Below are 23,498 nucleotides of genomic sequence, written 5' to 3' on the forward strand. Positions count from 1 at the left end.
TAGAGAATTGGCTGGCAGACAGGAAGCAGAGAGTCGGGATAAATGGGTCCTTTTCAGAATGGCAGGCAGTGACTCGTGGGGTACCGCAGGGCTCAGTGCTGGGACCCCAGCTATTTACAATAAACATTAATGATTTGGATGAGGGGATTTAGTATAATATCTCCAAGTTTGCAGATGACACTAAACTGGGTGGCAGTGTGAGCTGTGAGGAGAACGCTAAAAGGCTGCAGGGTGACTTGGACAGGTTAAGTGAGTGGGCAAACGCGTGGCAGATGCAGTATAATGTGGATAAATGTGAGGTTATCCACTTTGGTGGCAAAAACACGAAGGCAGAATATTATCTGAATGGCGGCAGATTAGGAAAAGGGTAGGTGCAGCGAGACCTGGGTGTCATGGTACATCAGTCATTGAAAGTTGGCATGCAGGTTCAGCAGGCGGTGAAGAAGGCAAATTGTATGTTGGCCTTCATAGCTAGAGGATTTGAGTGTAGGAGCAGGGAGGTGTTACTGCAGTTGTACAGGGCCTTGGTGAAGCCTCACCTGGAATATTGTGTTCAGTTTTGGACTCCGAATCTGAGGAAGGACGTTCTTCTTATTGAGGGTGTGCAGGGAAGGTTCACCAGACTGATTCCCGGGAAGGCAGGACTGACATATGAGGAGAGACTGGATCGACTGGGCCTGAATTCACTGGAGTTTAGAAGGATGAGAGGGGATCTCACAGAAACTATAAAATTCTGACGGGACTGGACAGGTTAGATGCAGGAAGAATGTTCCTGATGTTGGGGAAGTCCAGAACCAGGGGTCACAGTCTAAGGATAAGGGGTAAGCTATTTAGGACTGAGATCAGGAGAAACTTCTTCACTCAGAGAGTTGTTAACCTGTGGAATTCTCTACCGCAAAGAATTGTTGATGCCAGTTCATTGGATACATTCAAGCGGGAATTAGATATGGCCCTTACGGCTAAAGGGATCAAGGGGTATGGAGAGAAAGCAGGATAGGGGTACTGAGGTGAATGATCAGCCATGATCTTATTGAATGGTGGTGCAGGCTCGAAGGGCCGAATGGCCTACTCCTGCACCTATTTTCTATGTTTCTCTGTTTCTAAGAGGCTGCAGGGTGACTTGGACAGGTTAGGTGAATCAGCAAATGCATGGCGGATGCAGTATAATGTGGATAAATGTAAGGTTATCCACTTTGGTGGCTGAAACATGAAGGCAGAATATTATCTGAATGGCAGCAGATTAGGAAACAGGGAGGTGCAACGAGACCTGGGTGTCATGGTACATCAGTCATTGAAAGCTAGCATGCAGGTACAGCAGGCGCTGAAGAAGGCAAATAGCATGTTGGCCTTCATAGCTATGGGATTTGAGTATAGGAGCAGGGAGGTCTTACTTCAATTGTACAGGGCCTTGGTGAAGCCTCACCTGGAATATTGTGTTCAGTTTTGGTCTCCTAATCTGAGGAAGGTCGTTCTTGTTATTGAGGGTGTGCAGGGAAGGTTCATCAGACTGATTTCCGAGATGGCAGCACTGACATATGAGGAGAGACTGGATCGACTGGGCCTGTATTTACTGGAGTTCAGAAGAATGGGGGAGGGGGATCTCATGGAAACATATAAAATTCTGACTGGAGTGGACAGGTTAGATGCAGGAAGAATGTTCCCGATGTTGAGGAAGTCCAGACAAGGGGTCACAGTCTAAGGATAAGGGGTAAGCCATTTAGGACTGAGATGATGATAAACTTCTTCACTCAGAGAATTGTGAACCTGTGGAATTCTCTACTGCAGAGAGTTGTTGATGCCAGTTCGTTAGATATATACAAGGGGGAGTTAGATATGGCCCTTATCGCTCAAGGGTTCAAGGGTTATGGAGAGAAAGCAGGAAAGGGGTAGTGAGGTGAATGATCAGCCATGATCTTATTGAATGGTGGTGCAGGCACGAAGGGCCGAATGGCCTACTCCTGCACCTATTTTTTACGTTTCTATGTTTCCCCATCCTGTGATCCCGGGTCTGCAGCAGAGGTCGCGGTATGTGGTTATAATGGAATGGACACCAGATTGGAAAGTCTGTTATTTTATATCCGCACTTCTGTCTGTTCCCTCTGCCCCGCACAGCTGTATGAGCGGGACGGATTTTCACTTCCAGGAGCACAGCCATTGGTCACTCTTACCCTCCTGCCCATAACACAATTATTCACAGGCCATTCATCAAGTTCCCTCCAGACTCTCCGGGACTCTGGCATTACAATGTGGTACAATGCACACAACAATGCATTGTTATTATCTCATATGTGTCCTTAATGTGAACCGTTACAACCCAGAATAGACGGCGTTACATCTGACCTGGGGGCTGGGATTGTTGTCTATATTTGTTAATAGGTCTGTTTTTGTCTATTCAGAAACATTGCACCTGCGCACCGTGGCTGCAGTGTGTACCATTTACAAGATGCAGCAACTCGTCATGGCTTCCGTCACCTAGACCTGGAGTGGGCAATTATTTGGGCTGCAGGGCCAAGTAACAAGTTTTGTTGAGGTGTTGAGGGCCGCCCACCAATGTTGTCCCTAACGCGCGTGGCCGCACGGTCACGCAACAATCGCGCGGTCCCGCGCTGGCAACTCCCCAGTTCCTGCCGCTGGAAGAGACACTGCGCATGTGCGGCTGCCTAGTGGCTGAGCAGCAAATTTAAAGGGACCGTGCGTGAAACAAAATTAGAGGGAACATTTGATAAACATGAACATTGCATAAACATAAATTCAGATAGTAGTCAGATGCTATCTTACATACACATGTAGTCGATATCGCCTAGAAATGAATCAAAGATAAAAATTGAAGATGTTGTGGTATCTTCTGGTCTCTGTAAATCAGCGCTGTGAAATCCCAACTCACTCATCCATATACCCCTCTGCAAAGATTACTATTGCCGGTGCAGATGAGAACTCCCCTATCATCATACAGGGAGAGGAAAGATGCAGCACCGGTCACTTTCTTCGGTAAAAGAGTTGTGGAGATGAGCAGCCATGACTCCACTCTAAAATGGATAAGGCATATTCTAGTACGCAGTGCTTTCTGGGTACACACGTCTGCCATTGGGGCCCAGACTCACGGAACAGATCCTTTTAATCGGGCCGGGGAGAATCGATTTTGCGAATTATTAATTTGAATGAAGTATTACTATGGTTTTTCCTTGGCTGCAGTTCGGGTCTGTCTCTGACCCATGCGAAGTGAAAGTGGATAGACGAATGTACAGCTCGAGCTCCAGCTCGCGCTCTATTTCTGTTCCATCCAGCGGTCGGATAGAATGAGTTGGCGGATATGGCCCACGGGTTTCGGCCTTTTGGCTAAGATCATGCGTAACTGACCTGACAGGGGAGTAGCCACCATGACCTCCGGGTGGTTCTCCCTGGATCAGGAAGGTATATGCTTGCTTTTTTGGAAACGGGAGGTGGGTGGGGTGGCTTGACCCATCCACCTCCACGGAGGTGTGTGGGGGACCTGACCCATCCACCTCCATGGCACGAACCTGGTATTGCAGTACTTCCAGGAATGGTGCAGTGGCTCTAGGCCTTTTGGCTAAGAGCATTGGCGCAGAGTGATCCTTGGCGTGTGCAAGGTGACCTCTGGCGTTTGTGATTTGACAAAGAATTGGAACGATTGGCTACGAATTAAAAAAAAAAAAAAAAAATATGGCCCACGATCGCTTCTCGGCCTTTTGGCTAAGATCATGCGTAACTGACCTGACAGGGGAGTAACCATCATAACCCCAAGGTGGTTCTCCCTGGATCAGGAAGGTATATGCTTGCTTTTTTGGAAATAGGAGGTGGGTGGGGTGGCTTGACCCATCCACCTCCACGGAGGTGTGTGGGGGACCTGACCCATCCACCTCCATGGCACGATCCTGGTATTGCAGTACTTCCAGGAACGGTGCAGTGGCTCTAGGCCTTTTGGCTAAGAGCATTGGCGCAGAGTAATCCTTGAATGGGCCCAAGGTGACCTCTGGCGTTTGTGATTTGACAAAGAATTGGAACGATTGGCTACGAATTTCAAAAAAAAAAATATGGCCCACCACTGCTCTACACTGTCCCATCAAACACTCCCAGGTCACGTACAGCTTGGCTTACTTACAGTGTAAAGCATATTTAAACTATGCATCAAACACTCCCAGGTCAGGTACAGTACGTGTTAGATACAGTGTAAAGCATGTTTAATGTGGCCATAAAACACTCCCACGTCAAGTCCAGCACCAGATAGATACTGGGTAAAGCTCCCTCTAATCTGTCCCGTGAAACCCTCCCAGGTCAGGTAAAGGTCCCTCTAGAAACTCCTATCAAACACTCCCAGGGCAGGTACAGCACGGGCTAGATACAGCATAAAGCTGCCTCTATACTGCCCCATAAATCACTCCCAGGTCAGAAACAGCACGTTTAAGATATAGTCACATCAAAAACATCCAGGGCAGATAGACAAGGGTTAGGTACAGAGTAAATCTCACTGTGTAGTCGTTCATGAAGCAGAACGAACTTAGATGCAGCTTGTGGCCAAAACAGCCTGCAACTCCTCTGACACCATCAAATGAAGCACACAATAGACAGTAATCTCTGTACATGTAAGGATCACGCACTCCCAGATGAGTTATGAGCTAACTTTACAAACCATCCTCTGCTGGAATCACTGGCCCATGGCGGGGAGAGGCCCGGCTTTGCTCAGAGTGGCTGGAGATCAATGAATTAGGGGAAGAGAGTCTCGGAGCTATTGATCCTGGCGCTGAATTTCCACCAATTGACACTGGACCTCAAGGTCCCATTCACCTGTGGACAGACTCCAAGAGTTGTTCCAATGTGTTCTGAATCTCTGGGACTATCCCTTTGTGTATAATGGTTTATCGGGAATGTTTCCTCTCTTTAAAGTGCCGTGATAGAATCCTTCAGTATCTTGAACTCCCTACATGGTCTGTGGAGATCTACAGCCGGGTGCTCTGCTGGGATCCACTATGGCGTCTCACGGGAGCCGTCACAACCATCAAGGCCTCATTCACAGTTTTACTTCTGTGTCCCTAGCCTCACAGGTTTAACTCTATAAACAGTAAGTTCTGGAACCTAACCCTTTTTAGTCAGTGGTATTTCTCTATTTGAAGTTCCAGCTCCTACTCACTCCCCTAGTTTACCAGGAGTTCACTGATAAGGTGTCCCTTCATTTCTTTGCCATGGTTGTTATTTTCCCTATCCTGTGATCCCAGGTCTGCAGCAGAGGTCGTTGTATGTGGTTATAATGGAATGGACACCAGATTGGAAAGTCTGTCATTCTATATCCGCCTTTCTGTCTGTTTCCTCTGCCTCGCACAGCTGTAAGAGCGGGATGTATTTGCACTTCCAGGAACACAGCCATTGGTCACTCAACCTCCAGCCCATAACACAATTATTCTCAGACCATTCATCAAGTTCCCTCCAAACTCTCTGGGTCTCTGGTATTATAATGTGATACAATACACACAACAACGCCTTATTATTATCTCCTGTGTGTCCTTAATGTGAACCGTTATAAACTGGGATTGTTGTTGGATGCTGTTTATATGTTTTAACAGACCGGTTTTTGTCTATTCGGTAACATTGCACCGACGCACCGTGGCTGCAGTGTGTACCATCTACAAGATGCAGAAACTCGCCAAGGTTTCCAGCAACTAGACGGACAAGGGCAGCAGGCGCATGGGAAAACCACCATCTCCAAGTTCCCCTCCAAGTTACAAACCATCCCGAGTTGGAAATATATCGCCGTTCCTTCATCGTCACTGGTTCACAATCCTGTCTCTCCCTATCTAACAGTACTGCGGGAATATATTCACTAAACGGACTGCAGTTGTTCAAGGAGATGGCTCACCACCATCTTCTCAAAGGCATTTAGGAAAGGCTGATCTTGCCAGCGATGTCCTTATTCCATTAATGAAAAGGAAGATCCTTCACCGCCCTGACATTGCCTTTTTGAGGGACTGTGGCCTGCTTTGGCTGCGTTAGAGAGGGAGGGGCTGTGCGCCAGGGAGAGACCATAGAGAGAAAGGAGGAAATGAAGAGAGGGACAGAAGGATAGAAAGTGGATGACTGTCACAGAGAGGGCTGGCTGATCAGAAAAAAGAACAAAACCCAAACAGACAAACAGATAGAGAGGGAGAAGGGGGCAGAGGGGTTGAGGAGAGGTGACAGGAAAGATGGAAGACGATACACAGAGAAATAGAAAGAGCCAGATGTTTCTCCTTCCGCATTTCAGCTCTCGAAAAATTACAGACTGTTTCTATCATGGCATCAGTACGCCTCAAAGTGCTCGGTTAGATCACATCGAGCTCTCTTCATATAACGGAGGTGGGGAACTACAGCTCAGCATAGAACCAGGCACAGACTATTTCATAATGAGCTATAGCATTTGTTTTACATTTTTGGCAGTTAACCAATGAGGAACCATTTTTAGCAATTGATCCAACACGATGCTGATGTTGATGGCAGACTGGATCATTGGAGATATCCAGCTGTGTCATAAGAAAATAAGAACATAAGAAATAGGAGCATGATCGGGCCATTCGGCCCATCGAGCCTGCTCCACCATTCAATAAGATCATGGCTGATCTGATCATGGACTCAGTTCCACTTTCCTGCCCACTCCCCATAAACCTTTATTCCCTTATTGCTTAAAAATCTGTCTATCTCTGCCTTAAATATATTCAAAGACCCAGCCTCCACAGCTCTCTGGGGCAGAGAATTCCACAGATTTACAACCCTCTGAGAGAAGAAATTCCTCCTCATCTCAGTTTTAAATGGGCAGCCCCTTATTCTGAGTCTATGTTCCCTAGTTTTAGTTTCCCCTATGAGTGGAAATATCCTTTCTGCATCCACCTTGTCGAGACCCCTCATTATCTCATATGTTTCGATAAGATCACCTCTCACTCTTCTGAACTCCAATGTGTATAGGCCCAACCTACTCAACCTTTCCTCATAAGTCAAGTGTCCTCTCGTCACTGGGCAGACTGATCCCTTGGTTGTATCTGTACACCTGCAGTTCGACTTTACCTATCCTGTTACTTACTGTCACCATAAGAACATAGAAATAGGAGCAGGAGTAGGCCATTTGGCCCCTCGAGTCTGCTCCGCTATTCAATGAGATCATGGCTCATCATCTACCTCAACTCTACTTTCCTGCATTATCACCATACTCCTTGATTTCCTTAGTGGGCAGGGAAGTAGAACTGAGTCTATGATCAGATCAGCCATGATCTTATTGAGTGGTGGAGCAGGCTCAATGGGCCAAATGGCCTACTCTTGCTCCTATTTCTTATTTTCTTATGACACAGCTGGACATCTCCAATGAACCAGTCTGCCATCGATATCAGCATCGAAATGTATCGATGTCTGTCTTGAATATACACAAAGACTGAACTTCCATAGCCCTCTGGAGCAGGAAATGCCAAAGATTCACCACCCTCTGAGTGAAGAAATTTCTCCTCATCTCAGTCTTAAATTGTCGACCCCTTATTCTGGACTCCCTAACCTGGAGAATCATCCTCCACGCATTTACCCTGTCAAGCCCTGTAAGAATGTTGCAGGTTTCAAAGAGATTACCTCTCATTGTTCTAAACTGTAGACTACCCAATCTCTCCTCATAGGACAATACCCCATCCCAGGAACCAGTCTGGTGAATGTTCGTAGCACTCTCTCTATGGCTGTAGACAATGCTCCAGATGTGGTCTCACCAAGGCCCTATATAATTGTAGTAAGACGCGTTTATGTTTTACTTAAATCATCTTGTAATAAAGGCCAACATACCATTTGTTCTCTTAATTGATTGTTGTACCTGCAATTTAACGTTCAGTGATTCTTCTATAAGGACACCCAGATCCCTATGAACACCAACTTCTCTTACCATTTAAAAAATACTCTGCTTTTCTATTTTTCCCACCAATGTGAATATCTTCACAGTTCTCTACATTATATTCCATTCATCATGTTCCAGTCCACTCATTTACCTTCTCTATATCCCCTTGAAGCCTCTTTGCATCCTCCTCACAACTTGCATTGCCATCTAGCTTTGTATAATCAGCAAACTTGGATATATAACATTTGGTCCTCTCATCCAAATCATTGATGTATATTGTGAATAGCTGAGGCCCAAGCACCAATTCTTGTGGTGCCCCACCAGATACAGCCTGCCAACCTGAAAATTAACCATTTATTCCTACTCTGTTTTCTGTTTGTTAACCAAGCCTCAATCCATGCTTGTATATTACCCCCAATCCCATGAGCCGTAATTTAATAACCTCATGTGGCACCTTATCGAATCCTTTCTGAATCCAAATACACCACATCCATTGGTTCCCCCTTATCTATTCTGCTAGTTACAATCTCAAAAAACTCTTAACAGATTTGTCAAACATGATTTCCCTTTCCTTAAGCTGTATTGACTGCCCAATCTTGTTATTTTCTACGTGCCTGTTATCACATCCTTAATTATGGAATCTAGCATTTTCCTTTATGACTGATGTCAGGCTAACTTGTCTCTAGTTCCCCATTTTAACTCTCCATTCTTAGATAGCTCAGTTACATTTACTACCTTCCAATCCACGGGAACCGTTCTAGAATCTATGGAATTTTGGAAGATGGCAACCAATGCATCCACTATTTCTATAGTTACCTTTTTCAATACCCTAGGATGTAGGCCATCGGGTCCAGAGGATATATTGGCTTTCTGCCCCATTAATTTCTCCAGTACCATTTTTTTTACTATTACTAATTTCTTTCAGTTCCTCATTCTCTCTAAACCCATGGTTCTTCAGTAGTTCCAGCAAGTTTTTTGCGTCTATTTCCGTGAAGACAGACACAAAGTATGCGTTTAATTTCCCTGCCATTTCATTGTTTCCCATTATAATTTGTCATGTCTGAGCCTGTAGGGGATGCACATTTACTTTTGCTAATCTTTTCCTTTTTATATACCTATAGAAGCTTTTGCGGTCTGTTTTTTTGTCTCTCGCTATTTTATTCTCATATTCTTTTATCCTTTTCTTTAGGAATTTGTTGGTCATCCTTTGGTGAATTCTATAATCTTCCCAATCATCAGGCTTACTGCTCTTTTTGGCAACATTATCAGAATATTCCTTTGATCTAATACTATCTTCAACTTCTCTTGTTGACCATGGTTGGACCGCTATTCCTGTGGGGTTTTCATGCCTTAAATGTATGTATGTTTGTTGTAAATTATGTATTAATTCTTTAAATGCTAGCCATTGCTTTTCTACTATCATACCTTTTATTGTAGTTTCCCAATCTACTTTAACCAACACTCCCCCCTTGCCTGCATAGTTTAATTTGTGTAGATTTAACACCCTAGTTTCGGATTTAACTAAATCACTTTCAAACGTAATATAAAATTCTATCATATTATGGTCACTCTTCCCTAAGGACCCCTTTATTGCAAGGTTCTTAATTAACCCTTTCTTATTGCACAATACTAGATCAAAAATAGCCGGTTCTCTAGTTGGGTCCTCAACATACTGATCTAGAAAACCATCTTGTATACATTCCATGAATTCGTCCTCCATACAATAACTGCAAATTTGGTTTTCCCAGTCTATATGCAGAATAAAGTCCCCCATAATTAATGTATTACCTTTATTACATGCACCTCTAATTTCATGATTTATACAGTGCCACTGTAGTTTGGGGGCCTATGAAGAACGCCCACCAATGTTTTCTGCACCTTACTGTTTTTTAGCTCCACCCAAACTGATTCTACTTCTTGATTTTCCGAGCTAAGATCCTTTCCCTCTACTATCTTTATCCCATCCTTTAATATCAGGGCTACCCCTACTCCTTTTCCATTTTTCTATCTCTTCTAAAAGTTATGTATCCTGGAATATTTATTTCCCAACCGTGGTCACTTTGCAACGACATCTCCGTAATGGCTATTAGATCAAACCTATTCATTTCTATCTGCGCTATTAAATCATCTATTTTATTGCGAATACATCATGCATTCAGAGATAGTGCCTTTAGCTTGGACTTTTTTTCTATTTTTCCCTGATGTCTCCTGAGTCAGTAATGCCCTATTACCTTTTTTACTCTCTATCCCTTCCTGATCCACTCTGCTTATTTTACCCAAAACTCTGCTCTGCTCTGGAGCCTTGACATGTCTCTTGTTGCTTTTTCTCTGTATCTAAACTGTGCTGTACACTTTCCTGAATCCCCCCACCCTTGCAACCTTCATTAGTTGAAAGCCCTGTTTACTGCCCTAGTTATTCGATTCACCAGGACACTGGTTCTAGCCCAGATCAAGTGGAGCCCATCCTAACAGAATCGCTCCCTCTTTACCCAGTGCTGGTGCCAGTGCCAGTAAAGCAAAACTTATGCCTCCCACACCAATCTTTGAGCCACGCACTTAATGTTCTAATCTGCTTATCCCTATACCGATTTGCTCCAGGGAGGGGGCAGTGTGTGATGTCCCTGTGGGTGAGTGAGTTCAGTGCCTGACCCCGAGTTGCCCCATAGAGGGGGCAGTGTGTGATGTCCCTGTGGGGTGAGTGAGTTCAGTGCCTGACCCCGAGTTGCCCCACGGAGGGGACAGTGTGTGATGTCCCTGAGGGGTGCAGTATGTTCAGTGTCTGACCCGGAGCTGCCCACATTCCTCCTGCTCTTGAGGCCAGTCTCGCATCTCTCAGTCGGAGTTAATTGGAGAGACAGCGTCACCTACTGGACACCAGCGGCATTTCAAGGCAAATCATGTCCAGCTCCATCCAAGAGAAATCCAAAACCAACCTGCTGATTAATTTCATTTTATTATCAATTGTTTAACAAAGTTTAGCTCCATTTGTTGCAGCTTTCAGTGTTTGAAGAAAACTCTTTAAAAAGAGTTAAGTATGGATGCAAATACAAATCAGCATTATTTTTATCTGACCCATTTCACATTGATTTTAGAATCATAGAAGTTCATAGCATGGAAGGAGGCCATTTCCGCCCATCATGTCCATGCCGGCCAACAAGAGGCTATCCGGCATAATCAAACTTTCCAGCTCTAGGTCCATAATCCTGCAGGTTATGGTACTTCAGATGGACATCCAAGTACTTTTTAAATGTGGTGAGGGTTTCTGCCTCCCCCACAACCTTCTCAATAAATTTCCCTTCAAATCCCCCTGAACCTTCTACCAATTACTTTAAATTCATGCCACGTGGCTGTTGACCCCCTCCGCTAAGGGAAATTGGGCCTCCCTATATCCACTGTATCTAGGCCCCTCATTATTTTATACACCTCAATGAGGTCTCCCCTCAGCCTCCTCTGTTCCAAGGAAAAAAAATCCAGTCTAACCAATCAGTCCTCATAGCTAAGATTTTCCACTCTCGGCAACACCCTTGTAAATCTACTCTGTATCCTCTCCAGTGCAATCACATCCTTCCTGTAATGCGGTGACCAGAACTCACGCAGTACTCCAGCTGTGGCCTAACCAGTGTTTTATACTGTTCAAGCATAACCCCCCTGCTCTTGTAGTCTATGCCTCAGCCTGCTACTTTCAGGGATCTGTGGACATGCACTCCAAGGGCCCTTTGTTCCTCTACACATCTCAATGTCCTACCATTTAACGTGTATTCCCTTTCTTTGTTAGCCCTCCCCAAATGCTTTACCTCACACTTCTCTGGATTAAATTCCATTTGCCACTGTTCTGCCCACCTGACCAGTTGATTGATATCTTCCTGCAGTCTACAGCTTTCTTCTTCTTCATCAACCACACAGCCGATTTTAGTATCATCTGCAAACTTCTTAATCATACCCCCTATATTCAAGATCATTGACGTATACCACAAAAAGCAAGGGACCTAGTACTGAGCCCTGCGGAACCTCGCTGGAAACATCTTTCCAGTCACAAAAACACCCATCAACCAATACACTTTGTTTCCTGTCTCAGAGCCAATTTTGGATCCAACTTGCCACTTTGCCCTGGATCCCATGGGCTTTTACTTTTATGACCAGTCTGCTATGTGAGACCTTATCAAAAGCTTTGATAAAATCTATATACACTACATCATATGCTTTGCCCTCACCAACCCTCCTGGTTGCCTCCTTGAAAAATTCAATCAAGTTAATCAGACATGACCCTCCCTTATCAAATCCATGCTGACTGTCCTTGATTAATTGGTCCAATAACCAGAATATTAAACTGTGTTATAGGGGTAATCAATAACAGCAGAAAAAAACCCGAACTGTCAAAATGGACATGATTCAGTTTGGGATAACAGCAGAATCCAAACCCTGCAATCACTTGTGAACTCGCTGGTGTGTCAGCAGGTTGGATGACTGAGTGAATCCTTTCCCACACACCAGGCAGGTGAATGGCCTCTCCCCAGTATGAACTCGCTGGTGTGTCAGCAGGTTAGATGATTGAATGAATCCCTTCCCACACTCAGAGCAGATGAATGGCCTCTCCCCAGTATGAACTCGCTGGTGCTTCAGCAGGTTAGATGACTGAGTGAATCCCAGGCCACATGCAGAGCAGTTGAATGGCCTCTCCCCAGTGTGAACTCGCTGATGTGCCAGCAAGTGGGATGACCAATGGAATCCCTTCCTGCACACTGAGCAGATGAACGGTCTCTCCCCATTGTGAACTCGCTGGTGTGCCAGCAGACGGGATGACACAGTAAATCCCTTCCCACACTCAGAGCAGGTAAACGGCCCCTCCCCAGTGTGAACTCGCTGGTGTGTCAGCAGGTGGGCTGACTGAGTGAATCCCTTCCCACACACGGAGCAGGTGAACGGTCTCTCTCCAGTGTGAACTCGCTGGTGTGTCAGCAGGTTGGATTTCAAAGTGAATCCCTTTGCACACACAGAGCAGGTGAACGGCCTCTCCCCAGTGTGACTGCGCTGATGAATTTCCAGTACAGATGGGCAATTGAATCCCTTCGCACAGTCACCACATTCCCACGGTTTCTCCATGGTGCCGGTGTCCTTGTGTCGCTCCAGGTTGAACAATCAGTTGAAGCCTCGTCCACACACAGAACACGTGCATGATTTCTCCACGCTGTGAATGGTATGATGTTTTTTCAGGCTGTGTAACTGCTTAAAGCTCTTTCCACAGGCAGTTCACTGGAACACTCTCACTCGGGTGTGTGTGTGTCTTGGTGCTTTACCAGTCACACTGATGTTTGAAATCTGTTCCCTCAGAGAAGAGACAAACATTTCTCCTTCCGCATTCAAGGGTCGATGATATTCAAGTCCCGAGGAATTGAGTGATTCTGTCAGATCTTAACGTGATGTTTGGTTTGAGTTCCCCGTCAGCAAATCCACCCCTTCTAATATCCTGGAAAAGGAGTTTACAAAAATAATTACGTCAAGTACAGGACAGAAATTCAGAATAGATAATTCTAGATTCTATGGAACATTCTTTCCCCCTTGTTCTTCTAAAGATGTAAATCCCCATCCCATACACACTGTCCTGAAATTTAAACACATTGCACATCTGAAGACACCTTGTCCTCTGATAAGTTTTCACCACCAACTCTGGTTAGATTCAGTTCTACACTCACTGGTTCCCCTCCCTCTCCTCCCCTGAAGGTGCTGACTCTGGCTGGGTTCACTGGGACACTGAAGCCTCGCCCACACATTGTTCTTTCACAAAGATGGCCACGCATGCGCTCTATTGCGCGATAACTCACGATGGCCGCGCACCAACCTGCAACTGTCCTTTACAAAAATGGCGACCGTCAACCTGGGCCTGTTACTGCGAAAACGCCCGGGAGCTGCAAAGTCGAGACCTGTTGTTTCTTAGTCCGGGTTCGCGACCAGCACCAGGTGTTTATGAAGCCCACCTGTCGAGTACGTTACTCCCCTGCGCCCCGCAGTTGCACGTTCAACTCCCAAACTGTGTCCGATCTCCGCCCGCGTCCGCTCTGAACAATGGCACACTGCGCATGCGCCACATACAGCCCACGCCGCGCACTGGGCTCCTCGAGTGAGATGACCTCCTGACGTCACAGAAAGGCATCGGTAGCGCACAGGCGCAATGTTTAAATTAAAAAAACAACTTCGCATTTGTTTATTTTATAATAAAATGATAAAGCGGAGAATCGTATCATAAAAATAAAAATGCTGCGAACCTTTCATGAATTAATCGCGGTTTTTAAAGTTCTCTCCGCAGTTGCCAAGGGAGACGGGGCAGGTCCGTCAGTCGCTGACCGGAAGTGACGCCAGGACGGCGGAAGTGAGGGTTGCCAGGAACGACGGCGAGGCTGGGCCGCGCGGACAATGTGGGAACGGAGGCCCCAGAAATCTCTAGCGGGAGAGAGGCGGCTCTGTGGGTTTCGCTGGCGATGGGCGGGGCTATAGGAGGAGCTACGGGTGGGGGGGCTAAAGTGGGAGGTGCCAAGGGGGAGGGGCTACAAGGAGAGGGGCGGGGCTACAGTTTGACGGTGAAAATGCAACAACCCCTTGTTGTTAATATCACCCCCTTCAGTTTCCCCCCCCCCCCGCCCAGTATAGCATGGAGCTGACCGACCTGGGAAGGCTTCACAGTTTCACCCCTGGGCTGTGCTGGGTTAAGGGGAGAAGGCTGCAATTAGCAGGGACCGGTTGGGCCGAATGGCCTGTTTCTGTGAAATGTTACGGGAGGGCGGGTAAATGGAGCTGAGGGCATGCTCTGATTGCAGGATCTTTCTATGCTAGCGTTTCAGGACGTTAAAAAGTGGGACAGATCGAGGCCACAAGCTACAGGAGGAACCGGAGGTCGCGTCCCACTCCTGTCTCCGCCCGGCAGTAAGGTCACCACCCCTGACCCCTCGTCAAATGGTTTGCCCGCTCGGGTCACCCTGACCCTGCCCCCCAGCTCAGCAAGACAGCAACGCAGGTACTGGCGGAGGGGATACGCGTGGGACCTGTCCACACAGTGCTCGCAGGGAAGGCCCAGTCTCCATCCCTGGCCCCATCTGAGTTAACCTGATCTCGGCTGGTGTGCAGGAATAGGGACATGATTGGAGCTTGATGTCCCGGGGCTGGGCTGGGGGTGGTGGGGTTTGCAAATCAGCCGGGATCGCTGCTCCTACTCGCTATCCAACGGCCCAAGAATTCAAGAGCAGAGAGGTTATGCTTGAACTATGTAAAGCACGAGTTAAGCCACAACTAGAATACTGCGATCAGTTCTGGTCACCACATTACAGAGAAGATGTCATTGCACTCGAGAGGATACAGAGAAGATTTATGAGGATGTTGCCCTGGACTAGAGAATTTTAACTATGAGGAACGATTGGATAGGCTGGGTTGGTTTTCTTTGGAACAGAGGAGGCTGAGGAGAGACTTTTCTGATGTGTATAAAATTAAGAGAGGCCTGGATAGAGTGAATAGGACGGACCTATTTCCCTTAGCAGAGGGTCAACAACTATTCGGCATAGATTTAAAGTAATTGGTAGGAGGATTAGAGGGGATTTGAGGGGAAATTTTTTCACACAGAGGGTTGTGGGGGTCTGGAACTCGCTGCCTGAAAAGGTGGTAGAGGCAGAAACCCTCACCACATTTAAAAAGTGCTTGGATGTGCACTTGAAATGCCGTAACCTACAGGGCTACGGACCAAGGGCAGAAAAACAGGATTTAGCTGGATAGCTCTTTGTCGGCCGGCGTGGACACGATGGGCCAAAATGAATTCATTGTGTGTTGTAAATTTCTATGATTCTATGACCCTTGTGAGGGGGTAAGCGTGTATGGAGTGTGCATAGAGCCTGTGTGTGGGAGAGGCAGTGTTTAGATGGTTGCGAAGCCCCTCACAGACGAATAGCTCATCAGCAAAACCTGACATCCCAGTGTGGGGGTCATTGCCTCGAAAAAGAGGAGATCTTGGGACATTATTGGAGAATACCAGGGGTTAGTTGAAGGAAGACATTTATTGCTGACTCCTCTGTGACACCAGTCTCTGTCCGATCTTTTACAGATGTCAGGCTAGATGTCACTCCCGTGTCCTTGGGCCCAGCCCGGGCTCACAGCCAGCAGAGGGTTACCCCAACATCTGGGGCGAGTTCACCTCAGTCACCAAGTAAGTAAATACCTACACACTCCCCGGGTCTCCCTGTAAAGACCGACACACTCCACGGGAACTCCCTAGAAATACTGACACACTCCCAGGGACTCCCTGTGCTACTTACACACTCCCCGGAGACACCCTGCAAAAACTGACACTCCCAGGGACTCCTGTAAATACGGACACTCCCAGGGAGCCCCTGTAAATACAGACACATTCCTAGGGACCCCCAAGAAATACTGACACACTCCCGGGGACTTCCTGTAAATACCGATACACTCTTGGATACCCCCGGTAAACACTGGCACGCTCCCGGGGGCACCGTGTAAATACAGACACATTCCTGGGGCCACTGTAAATACAGACACACCATTGGGGGTCCTTCTAAATATGGGCACACCCCTGGGGACCCCCGTAAACACTGACACACTCCTGGGGACCCGCTGTAAATATAGACGCACTCCTGGGAATTCCCTGTAAATACTGACACAATCCTGGCGACTACTTGTAAATACTAACACACTATCGGGGGTCCTTGTAAATAAGGGCACACTCCTGTCGACACCCTGCTATTACTGACACACTCCGCGATACCCGCTGTAAACACTGACACACTTGCGGGAACTCCCAGTAAAAAACAACACAATCCCGAGGACCCCCTGTAAATACTGACACACTCCCTGGGACACTTCCTGTAGATACTGACACATTCCCTGGGGATCCCCTGTAAATACAGACACACTCCTGGGGACAGTCCCTGTACATACTGACATATTCTCCGGGGATCCGCTCTAAATACTGCCACACTCCCGGGAACTCCCGTAAACACTGACACACTCACAGGGACCCGCTGTAAATATAGACACATTCCTGGGGATCCCCTGTAAATACTGACAGAATCCTGGCGAGTACTTGTAAATACTAACACACTATCGGGGGTCCTTGTAAATATGGGCGCACTTCTGTCGACACCCTGTTATTATTGACACACTCCTGGATACCCGCTGCAAACACTGACACACTCCTGGGAATCCCCTGTAAATACTGACACACTTCCGAGAATCCCCTGTAAACACTGACACACTCCCGAGGATCCCCTGTAAATACTGACACACTTCCGGGAGCTCCCAGTAAAAACCGACACAATCCCGAGGACCCCTGTAAATACTGACACACTCCCTGGGACAACCCCTGAACATACTGACATATTCCCCGGGGATCCACAGTAAATACTGCCATACTCCCGGGGACCCCCGTAAACACTGACACACTCACAGGGACCCCTTGTAAATACTGACACACTCCTGGGTAACCGCTGTAAACACTGACACACTCCCGGGAACTCCCAGTAAAAACCGACACACTCCCGGGGACCCCCTGTAAATACAGACAAACTCCCGGGGACACCCTGTAAATACAGACACACTCCTGGGGACACACTGTACATATTGACACTCCCAGGGACCCCCTGTAAATACTGACACACTCCCTGGGACACCTCCTGTAGATACTGACACATTCCCCGGGGATCCACTGTAAATACTGACACACTCACAGGGACCCCTTGTAAACACTGATACACTCCCGGGGACTACGTAAATACAGACACCCCCGTACATGCTGACACACTCCCGGGAACTCTCGGTAAATACTGACAACTCCCAGGGACCTCCTGTAAACACCGACACACTAACGGGAATCCCTGTAAATACTGACACATCTCTGTGGACCCTCTGTCAAATCTGAGACACTCCCGGGGACCCCCAGTTAAGTACTGACACACTCACGGGAACCCTCTATGAATACCGACACACTATCGGGGATCCTTGTAAATACGGGCACACTCCCGGGGATCGCCTATAAATACTGACACACTCCCGGGAACTCCCTGTAAAAACCGACACTCCTGGGACACCCCCTGTACATACTGACATATTCCCTGGGTATCCACTGTAAATACTGCCACACTCCCGGTGACCCCCTGTAAACACTGACACACTCCCGGGGAACCCCTGTAAATACAGACACACTATCGGGGGTCCTTGTAAATACGGAGACACTCCCATGGACTCCCTGTCATTACTGACACACTCCTGGGTACCTGATGTAAACACTGACACACACCCGGGGATCCCCTGTAAACACTGACACACTCTCGGGAACTCCCAGTAAAAACCGACACAATCCCAGGGATCCCCTGTAAATACAGACACCCCCAGCACATGCTGACACACTCCATTGGACCCCTGTAAAAACTGACACACTCCTTGGGAACCTCCTGCAAACACCGACACACCCCTGGGGACCCCCTGTAAATACAGACACACCGCTGACCCCCTGTAAATACAGACACACTCCTGGGTACCTGCTGTAAAGACTGACACATTCCTGGGGTCATGCAGTAAAAATCTACACACACCCAAGGACCCCCTCTAAATACTGACACACACCCGGGGAAACCCTGTAAATACAGACACACTCCTGGGGACACTCCCTGTATATACTGACACACTCCCGGGGGCCCCCTGTAAATACTGACACACTCATAGAAACATAGAAAATAGGTGCAGGGGTAGGCCATTCGGCCCTTCGCGCCTGCACCACCATTCAATAAGATCATGGCTGATCATTCCCTCAGTAACCCTTTCCTGCTTTCTCTCCATATCCCTTGATTCCCTTAGCCTTAAGGGCCATATGTAACTCCCTCTTGAATATATCCAATGAACTGGCATCAACAACCCTCTGCAGCAGGGAATTCCACAGGTTAACAACTCTCTGAGTGAAGAAGTTTCTCCTCACCTCAGTCCCAAATGGTTCTACCCCTTATCCTAAGACTGTGTCCCCTGGTTCTAGACTTCCCCAACATCGGGAACATTCTACCTGCATCTAACCTGTCCCGTCCCGTCAGAATCTTGTATGTTTCTATCAGACCCCCTCTCATCCTTCTAAACTCCAATGTATAAAGGCCTAGTTGATCCAGTCTCTCCTCATATGTCAGTCCAGCCATCCCTGGAATCAGTCTGGTGAACCTTCGCTGCACTCCCTCAATAGCAAGAACGTCCTTCCTCAGATTAGGAGACCAAAACTGAACACAATATTCCAGGTGGGGCCTCACCAAGGCCCTGTACAACTGCAGCAAGACTTCCCTGCTCCTATACTCAAATCCCCTTGCTATGAAGGCCAATATACCATTTGCCTTCCTCACCGCCTGCTGTACCTGCATGCCAACTTTCAATGACAGATAAACCATGACACCCAGGTCTCGATGCACCTCCTCTTTTCCTAATCTGCCACTTGAAGGGAGGGGTTTAAGGGCTGGAGAATGCTAGCGAAATAGGGAGGGGTGTAGTGGCTGGAGGTTGTAGAGATAGGAAGGGGTGTGGGGGCTACAGGAGGTTACAGAGATAGGGAGGGGTGTAGGGGCTGGAGGATGTTACAGAGATAGTGAGGGGTGTCAGGGCTGGAGGAGATTACAGAGATCGGGAGATGTGTAGGTTCTGGGGGAGGTTTTCGAGATAGGAAGTGGTGTAGGAGCTGGCCGGGGCTAGCAAGATAGGGAGGAGTGTAGTGGATAGAGGTTACAGATAGGGAGGGGTGTAGGGGCTGGAGGAGGCTAGAGATAGAGGGGTGCAGGGGCTGTAGGTACAGAGTTGGGAGGTTTGTAGGGGCTGGAGGAGGTTACAAGAATAGGGAGGGGTGTGGGGGCTGTAGGTTACAGAGATAGGGAGGGGTGTAGGGGCTGGAGAAGGTTACAGAGATAGGGAGGGGTATAAATGTATGAGGAGGTTACAGATATAGGGAGGGTTGTAGGAGCTGGAGGAGATTACAGAGATAGGGAGGGGTGTACAGACTGGAGGTGGTTACAAAGAAAGGGAGTGTTGTAGTGCTGGAGGAGATTAGAGTAAGGCAGGGATGTAGGGGCTGGAGGACGTTAAAGATTGGGAGGGTTGTTGGGGCTGGAGGAGGTTACAGAGAGAGGGAGGGTTGTAGGGGCTGGAAAAGGTTACAGCGATAGGGAAGGGTGTACAGGCTGGAGGAGGTAACAGGGATAAGTAGGAGAGTAGGAGCTGGAGGAGGCTACAGAGATAGGGAGGGGTGCTGAGTCTGGAGGAGGTTAGAGAGATAGGGAGGGATGTAGGAGCTGGAGGAGATTACAGAGAAATGGAGGGTTGTAGTGCTGGAGGAGATTACAGAGAAAGGCAGATGTGTAGGGGCTGGAGGAGGTTAAAGACATAGGGAGGTGTGTAAGTTCTGGAGGAGGTTATACAGATAGGGAGGGGTGTAGGGTCTGGAGGAGGCTAGCGAGATAGGGAGGGGTGTAGTGGCTGGAGGTTACAGAGAAAGGCAGATGTGTAGGGTCTGGAGGAGGTTACAGAGATAGGGAGGGTTATAGGTGCTGGAGGTTACAGAGATAGGGAGTGGTGTAGGGGCTGGAGGTTATAGAGATAGGGAGGGTTGTACAGGCTGGAAGAGGTTCGAGATAGGGAGGGGTGTAGGGGCTGGAGGTTACAGAGAAAGGCAGATGTGTAGGGTCTGGAGGAGGTTACAGAGATAGGGAGGGTTATAGGTGCTGGAGGTTACAGAGATAGGGAGTGGTGTAGGGGCTGGAGGTTATAGAGATAGGGAGGGTTGTAGGGGCTGGAAGAGGTTCGAGATAGGGAGGGGTGTAGGGGCTGGAGGAGGTTACAGAAATGGTGAGGGATGTAGGGGCTGGAGGAGGTTACAGAACTAGGGAGGGGTGTAGGGGCTGGAGGAGGTTACAGAACTAGGGAGGGGTGTAGGGGCTGGAGGAGTTTAGAGAGACAGGGTGAGGTGTAGGGCTGGAGGAGGTTACAGAGATAGGGAGGTTTGTTGGGGCTGAGGGAGGTTAGAGAGGTAAGGCGGGTTGTACGGCCGGCTGGAGATTACAGAGATACAGAGGGGTGTAGGGACTGGAGGACGTTACAGAGATAGGGAGGGGTGTAGGGTGGGAGGAGGTTACAGAGCTAGGGAGGGGTGTAGGGGCTGGAGGAGGTTACAGAGATAGGGAGAGGTATTGGGGCTGGAGGAGGTTACCGAGATAGGGAGGGATTTAGGGGCTGGAGGTTATAAAGATTGGGAGGGTTGTAGGGCTGGAGGTACAGTGATAGGGAGGTTTGTAGGGGCTGGAGGAGGTTACAGAGATATGGATGCATGTAGGGGCTATAGGTTACAGAGATAGGGAGGGTTATAGGAGCTGGAGGAGGTTATAGGGATAGGGACGGGTGTAGGGGCTGGAGGAGATTACAGATAGGGAGGGATGTATGGGCTGGAGGAGGTTACATAGAATGGGAGGGTGTAGGGGCTGGAGGAGGCTACAGAGATAGGGAGGGTGTAGGTTCTGGAGGTGGTTACAGAGATAGGGAGGGTTATAGGGCCTGGAGGAAATTAAAGATAGGGAGGGGTGTATGGGGCTGCAAGAGGTTACAGAGATAGGGAGGTGTGTAGGTTCTGGAGCAGGTTATAGAGGTAGAGAGGGAGTAGGGGCTGGAGGAGGCTAGCGAGATAGGGAGGGGTGTAGGTGCTGAGGTTTACAGAGATAGGGAGGGTGTAGGACCTGGAGGAGTTGACAGAGATAGAGAGGGTTGTAGGGGCTGGAGGTTACAGAGAGAGAGAGAGAGAGAGAGGGAGGGGTAGAGGGGCTTTGAGAAGGTTACAGAGAAGGGAGGAATGTAGGCCTTGGAGGAGGTTACAGAGATAGGGAGGGGTGTAGGTGCTGGAGGAGGTTAGAGATTGGGAGGGTTGTAGAGGCTGGAGGACGTTACACAGAGAGGGAGGGTAGTAGGGACTGGAAAAGGTTACAGAGAAAGGGAGGGGTGTAGGCCTTCGAAGAGGTTACAGAGATCAGTAGGGGTGTAGGAGCCGGAGGAGGTCACAGAGATAGAGAGATGTGTTGAGTCTGGAGGCAGTTAGAGAGATAGGGAGGGTTGTCGGGCTGGTGGAGGCTACAGACATAGGGAGGTTTGTAGGGGCTGGAGGAGGTTACAGAGATAGGGAGGGGTGTAGGGGCTGTAGGTTACAGAGATCGGGAGGGGTGTAGGGGCTGTAGGTTACAGAGATAGGGAGGGGTGTAGGGGCTGGAGGTGGTTACAGAGAAAGGGAGGGTTGTAGTACTGGAGAAGGTTATAGAGAAAGGGAGGGTTGTAGGGGCTGGTGCAGGCTAGTGAGATAGGGAGGGGTGTAGTGGCTGGAGGTCACAGAGATAGGGATGTGTGTAAGGGCAGGAGGTTACAGAGCTGGGAGGGGTGTAGGGTCTGGAGGTGGTTAGAGAGATAGGGAGGGTTGTGGGGCTGGTGGCGGTTACAGAGATAGGGAGGGTTGTGAGGCTGCAGACGTTACAGAGAACATAAGAACATAAGAAATAGGAGCAGGAGTAGGCCATACGGCCCCTCGAATCTGCTCTGCCATTTAATACATTGCTGATCCGATCACGGACTCAGGTCCACTTCCCTGCCCGCTCTCCATAACTCCTTATTCCCATGTCGTTTAAGAAACTGTCTATTTCTGTCTTAAATATATTCCATGTCCCAGCTTCCACAGCTCTCTGAGGCAGTGAATTCCACAGATCCACAACCCTCTGAGAGAAGAAATTTCTCCTCATCTCAGTTTTCAAATGGGCGGCCCCTTATTCTAAGATAATGCCCCCCCTAGTTCTAGTCTCTCCTAACAGTGAAAACATCCTCTCTGTATCCACCTTGTCAACCTCCTCATTATCTTATACGTTTCGATAAGATCACCTCTCATTCCTCTGATTCCAATGATCAGAGACCCAACCTACTCAACCTTTCCTCATAGGTCAACCCCCTCATCACTGGGGTCAACCCCCTCATCACTGGAATCAACCGAGTGAACCTTCTCTAAACTGCCTGAAAACCAAGTATATTTTTTGTAAATATGGAAACCAAAACTACACAGTATTCCAGGTGTGGCCTCACCAATACCCTGTACAACTATAGCAAGACTTCCCAGCTTTTATACTCCATCCCCTTTGCAATAAAGGCCAAGATACCATTGGCCTTCCTGATCACTTGCTGCACCTGCATACTATTCTTTTGCATTTCATGCACAAGTACCCCCGAGTCCCGCTGTACTGCAGCACTTTGCAATCTTTCTCCATTTAAATAATAACTTGTTCTTTGCTTTATTTCTGCCAAAGTGCATGACGTTACACTTTCCAATATTATTCTCCATCTGTCAAATTTATGCCCACTTACCCTGTCTATGTCCTTTTGCAGATTTTTTTGTGTCCTCCTCACTCATTGCTTTTCCTCCCATCTTTGTATCAACGACAAACCTGGCTACGTTACACTCGGTCCCTTCCTCCAAGTCGTTAATATAGATTGTAAATAGTTGGGGTCCCAGCACTGATCCCTGCAGCACCCCGCTGGTTACTGTTTGCCAACCCGAGAATAAACCATTTATCCCTAATCTCTGCTTTCTGTTTGTTAGACAATCCTCTATCCA

General features: G+C 48.0%; 2 protein-coding genes and 1 pseudogene across 2 annotated transcripts in view; 2 read left to right on the forward strand and 1 right to left on the reverse strand.

Moving 5' to 3' along the window:
* Nucleotides 1–23,498, reverse strand: part of LOC139276125 (NXPE family member 3-like) — a 742,865-nt gene that overhangs the window by 416,495 nt on the left and 302,872 nt on the right. The gene's annotated exons all lie outside the window — the stretch shown is intronic.
* LOC139276127 (zinc finger protein 774-like) overlaps nucleotides 1–23,498 on the forward strand; it is a 193,363-nt gene that overhangs the window by 97,467 nt on the left and 72,398 nt on the right. The window lies entirely within an intron of this gene.
* On the forward strand, nucleotides 3,692–3,930 carry LOC139276538 (U2 spliceosomal RNA; annotated as a pseudogene).

The sequence above is a fragment of the Pristiophorus japonicus genome, chromosome 11, assembly GCF_044704955.1.
Source record: "Pristiophorus japonicus isolate sPriJap1 chromosome 11, sPriJap1.hap1, whole genome shotgun sequence".
NCBI classification, from domain to species: domain Eukaryota; kingdom Metazoa; phylum Chordata; class Chondrichthyes; family Pristiophoridae; genus Pristiophorus; species Pristiophorus japonicus.